This window comes from Mauremys reevesii, linkage group 2 (assembly GCF_016161935.1).
Source record: "Mauremys reevesii isolate NIE-2019 linkage group 2, ASM1616193v1, whole genome shotgun sequence".
Taxonomy (NCBI): domain Eukaryota; kingdom Metazoa; phylum Chordata; order Testudines; family Geoemydidae; genus Mauremys; species Mauremys reevesii.
Genome location: NC_052624.1, coordinates 249,920,075 through 249,929,392, shown reverse-complemented (window position 1 = coordinate 249,929,392; position 9,318 = coordinate 249,920,075). Strand labels below are relative to the sequence as shown.

Below are 9,318 nucleotides of genomic sequence, written 5' to 3'. Positions count from 1 at the left end.
CTCTTAAAACTATTTTGTGCGATATCTGTTTGAAGGTCTTTTGTTAACAAGATTTTTTTAAAGGAATTATCACTTCTCAGAAAAGGATTCTTGAACAAAGAAAAGTGCTTCTTGTCCTCAGCAAGGAAGTTCAATGAAACAAACAATAGCACAAACAAGTTAAAAGAAAACACCTTTGTCAGACTTCAGGAATGCACCAGCACACAATGGCTTATACATAACACAGTAGCTGTCAAGGCAAGCAAATAAAGAGATTTAATTTCAGCTATACAAACAACTCTAGTCTGAAATACACAAAGCTAAGTAAGTGAATCTATTCAACAATTAGCTTTCTAACCATTGTTCAGTCTTCATTAGTACTCTTTACCCCTATGCATTTGTTCCCCCCAAGGATATGGTGGTCAAGTCTTGTAAACAAAAGATCCTGGTGGGCTTGATTACCATTCATGCATGAACCAAGTAGATTGTGAAACAACCTGGCACATTTCTATGAGAATGTAGAACTTTGCTGCTTGAGAAATATATTCAAATTTAAAATCTATGAAACATTAAATTGTCTTGTTCTGTGAACTATTTCAATGTTGCAATCAATAGGGGTTTAAGTTCAGTATACATTATCTTCCCTAATAATTTTCCAGCCATTTTCTTCCATATCATTGTCTAAACTATGGTATCTGCTTAAAGCAGAGCTCCCCAAGCTGTGGGATGTGCCCCTCTTGGGGGGCACGGAGGAACGTTGAGGGGGTCATGATGGGATCTGGGCCAGCCCCTATAGAGGGCAGGGAGGGAGTGCCACCCAGCCCTGTTTCGGCCCTGCCCCCAGCCAGGGCCATGGCTCCCACCTTGCCCACCCCCAGCCACAGCCCCACCACCAGCCTTGGCCCCCAGCTGCAGCTCCACTCCCGCTCCCAGCCACAGCTCTATTCCCCAAGCTGGCCCCAGACCCACCCCATACTGCAGCCTCAGCCTTGGCCCTCTTACCCCTGTCCACGCTTCCCTCCCAGCTGGGGCCCCACTCCTGGCCCCAGCTCCCGGGGCGGGGGGGTGGGCATGGACAGGCATAAGGGGGGGCATGACTGTGAAAAGTTTGGGGACCACTGGGCGAAAGTGTTTGGTTCTTTACCCATTTGCATCTCAGAGGATGCAGATATAATATTACCTTGGTCCAGGGTTATTCCTCCTTAACTGCTCTGTACTCATGTATCACCATCTGGGGAAAGGAAATGCACCCCTGCTTTAAGTGAAACAGCTACAAGAGAAGAGTAACTCTCTCTTTAGTCTTTCCTCCCAAAACAGGTACATAGGTTTCACTGAGTAGCAATTAACAGCAGATGGCTAACTGCTGGCCACAGGCTTTCAAACTAATGAGTTACTGTTTTCAAGCTGGAGAAATAATAACTAATATTTGACATAAAAAGTAAGTGTGTGTGTGTATCTCCCAGTAATGGTATTTTTGTTTAGGCCATTCCTGGGCCCTCTTAATGCCTGGCTGCCTGATCTGGCAAGTTCTGAGCAACCTCAGTTCCCATTGACTTCATTGGTATCTTTGTTGATGCTCAGCATCTGGCAGTAGCAGGTCCTAAGAAAGCTATCTATAGGGCCAGAGCAATGTAACCCAGCCGGTCCTTCCATTCTTTATCCACCATCCAGGTACTGAAATGCCAGGACAGTATTAGATCCTGTGCCACCTCAGCTCTACAGCTGAGGCCAACAGAAAAAAAGCAAAGGAAAACCACCAATACAGAGATATAAAGAAGTATCTGGGTTTCCACGTTACTGAGATATACAGCTGCCTCTGAATTCAAATGCTCATCCTCTATTAAAGTACGATTTGGGGCATGACACTGCACTCCCTCTGCGCCCAAAACTTCCCCTGAAGCCAATTATTCAAATCTAACTTAATGAAGACCACAGTTTTGTTGGCTGCACAATCACTGGTAACCATCAACAAACTGATTCATCTACAAGTGGGCCAAAAGTTACAAAAGCTGTTTCTGCGTTCTTGTTTGTACCCTTCATCACAAGATTACACCAAAATTAAAGCATGCAGTACTTGAACTGACTTCAAAGGCTGAGCTTGCACTTCTAGCTAGCTAAGCCTTTTACTGGTTTATGTTTTCCATTTGGCTTCATCACCCTGTTCTTTGCTGATGCCTTTCTAGCATTTCATTTACAAATATTACAGCTCTGGTTGGTGAGACACGCTAATTAATACCATGGTGGAGGCTATGGCTTGTAGCAATCTCATGCCTCCTGCTTGGAAAAATGCTGCAATTTTTCCATCCATATACATCTAGCACCAGACAGAACATGGCCAAATGTGTCTTAAGACAATGTACTCTAAACTCATTTAATCAAAATACATTTAGCCAGGATTGTTTACACTGTTATCTATTGCCAGTTCTGTTAATCACAAAGCTCAAACATTTCAATGTGGTCGAAACATGAGATCTACAATTTCCTAATTAGATTCTTTTCAAACACAACAATAAAGTAAAACCAGGCCATTTTATGTTTTTTTTTAAAAAAGGTTGAATGCCATCAATAGTTTAGCTAAAAAATAAAAATAGATAATTCTGTGATTTTCTGAAAGCCCCGTTTTATTATCTTGTCTAATCTTTCAAACTTGGGACCATATCCTGACATTGATTTTAGCTTCATTAAGAATCTTGTGTGCAGAATGATGGCAGCAATTAACTTGAATCGCTAACTAGTAGGATGACAAACCTTGTTAACGTTCATGATAATAAATAGAATGTTAATGATCATAAATAGAATCAGTTTTATTTATAAAATCCTGAACATCAAATGACATTACTGGCATAGGCATACAGCTTAGCAGTCGAGCATGGCGCTCTTTTAAGTTGATAGTCCCTCACACATTATAAATGAATCCAAATGAATAAAAGAGTCCTTATTTTTGTTATTATTAGAATTGCAAAAGTAGTGCCAGAGGTCCCTGCACTGGGCACCCGATTGTGTGGTGCTGTACCAGGAAGAGGCAGAAATGGTCTCTGACTCAAAGAACTGATATTCTAGGATGACAAGCAGTGTACACAGTGTAAGGGAGAGGGATACAATCAAAGTATGCAACATTTATATGCAAATTATGTACTTTCATATTTTTTAAATAATGAACATAAACACCTCAGCTATACCCATCTGTTCCTCAACCTATACCTTTTTGTAGGTATGGAAAAAGCAGGTCTTGGGGCGAGAGAAATGGCCTTCCAGCTCAGTCTGAGACCAGGACCATGGAAGAATGCTTTCGTTAGAAGAGAGTTGCCTTGCAAGCGGCAAGGGTTACAGAGCCAAGAAAAAATGCAAAGTGGTTCAAATGAGATAATAATACTTTAACTGTGCTGTCATTCTTACACTACAAAGAATGTCCCAGACAGAATATTTTAATTAGTCTGATATGTGCTGTGTGGTGTACTCTAGTGGAGAGTGCAGAGGCTGTGGATTCTGTTTCAGACTGCCACTGGCAGTCGATGGGCCAGATTGTGACCTTCTTATTCCCGTTGTGAGCAGCTTCTCCCAGGAATAGTCCCACTGGGTATGTCTGCAATGCTGAGTTAACTCAGGCTTTTACTTGAGTGTTTCCCCTAAGCCCCCTTCCGTCCACACAGAAAAACCTCTGACCAGAGTTCAGTGGTGCTTTGGCCCCAGGCTAGCTAGCTTGTCTGAGGGTACGTCTACACTACGGGATTATTCCGAATTTGCATAAACCGGTTTTGTAAAAGAATTTACCCGCCCCTTGGAACTTCGGTTGAGATCCCAGTGCCTGATGGGGCAAAAATCATTGTCGCGTGTGGTTCTGGTAATGTCGCTCAGTCACCCTTTCTCTGGAAAAGCACGGCAGACAAGCATTTTTTTTGTTTTTTTCCCTGTTGCTGCTGGCAGATGCCATAGCATGGCAATGGAGGCTTGCACAAGCATGCTTTTGCTTTTGCATGACAGCAGAGATGGTTACTAGCCATATTTGTACCATCCAAACCATATCCATAAATGAGAACTGATGATCATGGCCAGCAAAAACAAGATTGGTTACTAGCCATATTGCACCTTCCATCGCGTTTTACCATTAGCTGCTGTCATAAGCAAAATTGGGACTCTGACCCTGTCAATTTGGTATCTAAAAAATAGAATCAGCTGCCCTAATATATAGGCAAGTGTACTAGAACCACCACGTCATAGACAGACCAGAGAGCACAGCTGCTCTGTGTCAGAGCCTTATGATCTGTCTTCCGTTCTTCCCCAGCCTTCTTGGCTACCGTAGCATTGTCCCCCCCTTGTGTGTGATGAATAAATAAAGAATGCAGGAATAAGACACACTGACTTGTTAGTGAGAAAGAGGAAGGCAGCCTCCCAGCTGCTGATGATAGTCAGACAGACAGGACAGTGTGTAGTGAGGAGAGAAGCCCAGCACCCCACTGCCAGTCAGGGGCAACTGAATCTTTTTTTTTGAAGGGGTGGGGTGGGGGCTGCAGCCCCAGCCCCCCTGATGAGGGATGGATGATGACCATGCATTGCACCATCCATCCACCAAAAAAAAAAAAATTAATAGGCTGGGGAGCAAGGATGTTGGTGTTGAGTGTGCACTATCCGCCTCTATCTGCAGCATTCAGTAAGAAGATAGGACATGTAAAAAGTCAGAGGATTGTTTTCTGTGTTTGACCCTAGAAGCATTTGGAGCTCAGCCAAGAATGCAAATTTTCGGGGGAGGGAGAACTGTGGTGCTTCAGTCCTCCCCCCCCAGTCATCATCCATTTGATCACGCTGCAGTGCGCTGAGTCCCCTGCTATGGCGCTCTGTCTGATTTTTTAAAAAAAATTCTGAATTTCAGCAAACAGGAAATATTCAAAAGTTCGCGGGCTTTTCCTGTTTTACTGACCACTGCATCCGAGTTCATCTGGGACTATAGGCTAAAGCCTGAGTGAAGCTTTCACTTAGTCTGGTAATCTGCCTACTTTGTAGTAAAGAGGCAGGCTGAATCACCTGCATGCTGATAGCCCTCCAGTGCCTTCCCACACTTCTCCCTGTGTGCCCAGAAGGAGAGACAAGTTTGCCCACAATTTCCAGCTCAGCTTAATGCTTCACAAAGAACCATGGAATAGGCCTCCAGAAATCCTGGTGACACATACACACGGATGAGCGCAGCACCAGTGAGGACAGAGTAACTCGAGTGTAGCTTTGCAGTGTGGCTGCTCATACCTAGGTTAACCTGGGTGCTCAGACCTGGATGCTGATCATCGGCATTAATTCTGCAGTGAAGACATATCTATTGACAAATGGGTTCACAATCTTGCTCTGTGTGTGTGACTTTGGATAAATCAATTCCATTCCTGGTGCCTCAGTTTCCCCACCTTTAAAATGGGGATAAAACTTATCCTTCCCTTTGAGATCCTCACTGGGAAAGGGCTATGGAAATGTTAAGTATTATTTGATATTATTTTTACAGTTAGTAATCTGTAGTGTTTTGCTTCTGCCTAAGGTTTTTAAAATTATTATTATTATTTGTTTAGTTTGATGAGAGAACATGCCTGCTGCAGGAGAAAAAACAAAGCCTTAAACTATAAAGTTTTCCCAGTGTTCTTTCAGATGCATGAGATGATACTAACAGCAAAATCAGACTGCTTAAAAACATGGGGGTATCCACAGTGCTGTCTGATCGTGAGAGGATGATTGGTTTAGAATGCAGGTAATTTGTTTGCTGAATGGCAAAATGTTTTCCTAACTGTGTCCCTTTCAATAATCTGTCTGACCTGCCTAATACATACATAGATCATAATAAACACCTATCATTTTTCATCCTCAAACAGCCTTACTGACATTAGCTAATTAAGCCTCACCACAGAGCTATGAGGTAGTTAAGTTGTTATTATCCCCGTTTTATCGATAGAGAAACTGACACAGAGAGATTAAGCATCTTTCCCATAGCCATGAGGGAGTCAGTGTCAGAGCTGAGATTGTAGAGGTGGATACATTATGGCCAGTGCCTGTCATAACCCATCCAAAAAATTACAGCGGACGATACATATTTTGACAGTATCTCGAAATCAGGGAGGAGTGGTTCTGGCTCAAACATTGTGCTAGCTGAGGGAGAATTTGTTCCAGTGGACTTGTCTGTCAAGTCTGCGGTGGTCCTGTTCACCTCCTCTTCCAACGATGGCTGTTGCTGGATAGCCATCAAAAAAGAAAATGACTCACCTGCTGCCTGTCAATTTGCTCTTGGAGACCTAGTGTATTATATCCATTATGGGTGTCGGTCTACATTGTACTGGAAAGCAGCAGTCATGACTGTTCATGAACTCTTATTTCACAAATGGTGGACATCATTTATCTGATATGTCACTACAATAATGTAATGTGGGACATTTAGCTCCATCAAAACTGCACCTTCTCCATTAGAAATAAACTTTGCATATGTCTAAGCTGCCAGGCATCAAAATTATTCTGAAGTTACTTGCAATGATCTTATAAGATTTGTCATATCAGCATCTCAACAGGAATTAAAATCCACTAAAACAGGGGGGCTAAGAAAGTTTTGTGTAAAAGGCTGCAGTTGCAAGTAACTTCAGCTTACACATATGCAAAGTTTTTATACTTGAACAAGCTATGCATACTAAGACTTCTTTATTAAAAAGAAGTGCAGGGGAGCCTCAAGAATATACTGTAAGCCGGCAGCCGTCTTATTGTCCATCTCAAATATATGCCACAGCCCACAGAAGGAAAAAGTAAGGCTTTCCTGTGTGGAAAATAGGTGTCACCTGACACCAGGAAGCTGATATTTAAAACCAGAGTCCAAATGTGCACTCAGAATTTTGTGCCTGCAATTAATTGCAGATGCAATTTTGCAGGCAGAATTAATTCCTTGAAGAAATGTTGGCAGTTACACACGTCCTGATTTTCAGGTGAAATTAGGATTTATGAATATTTTATGTTGGCCTAGTTATTGGGGTGTTTCCTGTATGACTATATTGATTTAACTCAACAGGAGTCTGTCTAGAAAAACAGGTAGCAAGGAAAAAATAGCTCTAGATAAGCAAACATTTAAGAGTTGATACGGGACAAGGCCAGCACTATTAGCTTTTATTTTGCCTATTCTCCAGCAAACCTACAACACTGGTTTGGATCAGAACAGGAAAAGGCACTCAAACACAGAAGGACAAAAGAACGTTGACAGGGTTAAAAAGACCTTCGCTCAAGAGAGAGGCAGTGACCATTCAGGGGAGATAGTCTGAGGAAACAGGACCCCACTGGGGGTGTCTGAAGAAGCTAGCCCTGCCTAAGTTAGCATCAGGGGATGGTAAACCTTTAGGTAAGATAGACGTATGTATGATGCTGATTTAAAATCCTATTTATCTACAAGCTTTGTTCTTACAGCTAAAGTAAACAATACTTTTGTTTTAAGAAGGCAGCCTGATCACTGTATTCCATGGTCACAGACTCTTGAAGGGAAGAACTGGAGGTGCCTGAACTCAGTTGGACTATCAGAGTGAGAATAGTTGATATACAGGGCTCAGTCTAGGAGTGGGAGAATTGCAAAATTCCAGCCTCAGACAAGTAAAGGCATAAGGCCTAACACCTGAAGACATGCCCTCAGAGGTACCAGAAAGGGGCCACAGGTGCACTTAACCCTGTCGTTATGACGTGTCTATTTTGAAACATAGTTGAGTCTCCTGTTTGATAATATGATTCATCATGGCACCATGTGCTGGACAATCAATGGGGGTCATTCATGGAATAAGGTACTGTTCCACATGAGCACAGGTGTCAGAATCTGGCCCTTTAAAAAGTTCAACAAAGTTAAAAAAATTGTGAAGTGAGATTTTAAAACGCTAAAAACAGTTTATGAAATCAACAAAAGGCTCATGAGATCTCCATCCACTGAGTTTATTTGGATTTTAATGTTTGCTTTTCTTCTCCATTGTTCGGGATACCCTTTTAGAAGTTTGAAAATGATTATTTTCCCCTACCAAGTTTGTATTCTTTCCATTTAGGAATCATTGATTTGCCCCATCCCTGATGCTCTGAATACAGCTGAGATTAATACAGCTCTTTTGTTTAACTGCCACTTCAATTTTATAAAATATCTTATCATACCATAGCATCTGTGTTTGTGCCCCAGCACCTCTGATTGATGCCAACACATTTCTGAGAAAAGAAGTCTTTAATTAGTTAATTTCTGGCTCAGAGACAGCGTGAGGAGCACAAATGTTTTTGTTTGTGGCACAAAGCTAGCAGCTAGTATTGTTTTTATTTTAAAAAAAAACCCTTCCTTGGTGATAGAGTAGTAGATTTTATAACAAACAAATTAGGAATGTGGCAGGCTTGGATGATTGCTATTGTGACATACAGCCTTTTTCCACTAGAGTATTCGTTCTAATTTGATCCAGGTTGGCTGACAATTATTGCCATCAAATGACTGTTTCGTAGCCTGTGTGAAAATAATTGGTTATTACAGTGTTGCTGCTAGTGGACCATTGTCCACGTCACACAAACCACTATGATAATGGGTACCTTTTCTGGCCATCTCAGTAGCAAAGCCAGGGATTCAGATCCCTATCCTGTTCCCATGGAAGTCAGTGGAAAACTTAGGAGCAGGAAGCAGGCAATAAATGAGCTTTAACTACCTCCTTCCTGCCTGTAGAAGTGATCTCTTTATGCCAAAGGGCACCTGGGTGCTTCAGTTCCTGCCAGCGCTACACTATCCTGGGGATGAACAGAGACTTGTCTCCAGAGTTGTAAATCTGGCAACTTTTCTTTACAAATAAATTAAAAACTCAAGCAAACAAACTAGATCTTTAAGGCCAGATTTTTAAAGGGATTTAGACATCTCAACTGCCATTTTCACAGCCACAGCTCAGGCACTACTTAACCCTCCTAGGTGCCTAAGCCCCCTGGGCACCTAAGTTTCCACCAGTCAACATTGTCAAAGCTGCCTTAGCTCTGACGCTGCCCCACAGATAACAAGCTGCTTGGAGCTTTAGCTCAAGCCAAGGCCCTGAAGTGGGATTTTTAAACTAAGTAGGGAAACACGTATCTCACCAGAGGGGCCCAGTCCTTATGCATGATCTGAGCATGCCTAACACCTGATACGTTAGACTCTGCAGCAGCTGCCACCAACAATAGGTGAAGGGACAGCACAAACAATTATTAAGGCCCTAAAATATTGACTTCCCTCAAAACGCAACACAGAGAAAATTACTAACGAAGCTTTTTGTAATGATTTGCAAGAAAAAGAGTTCCTGGACACCCATGCTAAAAGAAGATAAAGAAACTATTGACAATATTTTAGAGTCAAAGTGCTCTTTA

General features: G+C 42.2%; 1 long non-coding RNA gene across 1 annotated transcript; it reads left to right on the top strand.

Annotated features, from left to right (window-relative positions):
• Positions 1-3,420: 3,420 nt before the first annotated feature.
• On the top strand, positions 3,421-7,300 carry LOC120397208. Its single transcript, XR_005593719.1, has 3 exons — positions 3,421-3,556; positions 5,591-5,701; positions 7,113-7,300. It is a non-coding gene; the product is annotated as an uncharacterized LOC120397208 (long non-coding RNA).
• Positions 7,301-9,318: the final 2,018 nt, after the last annotated feature.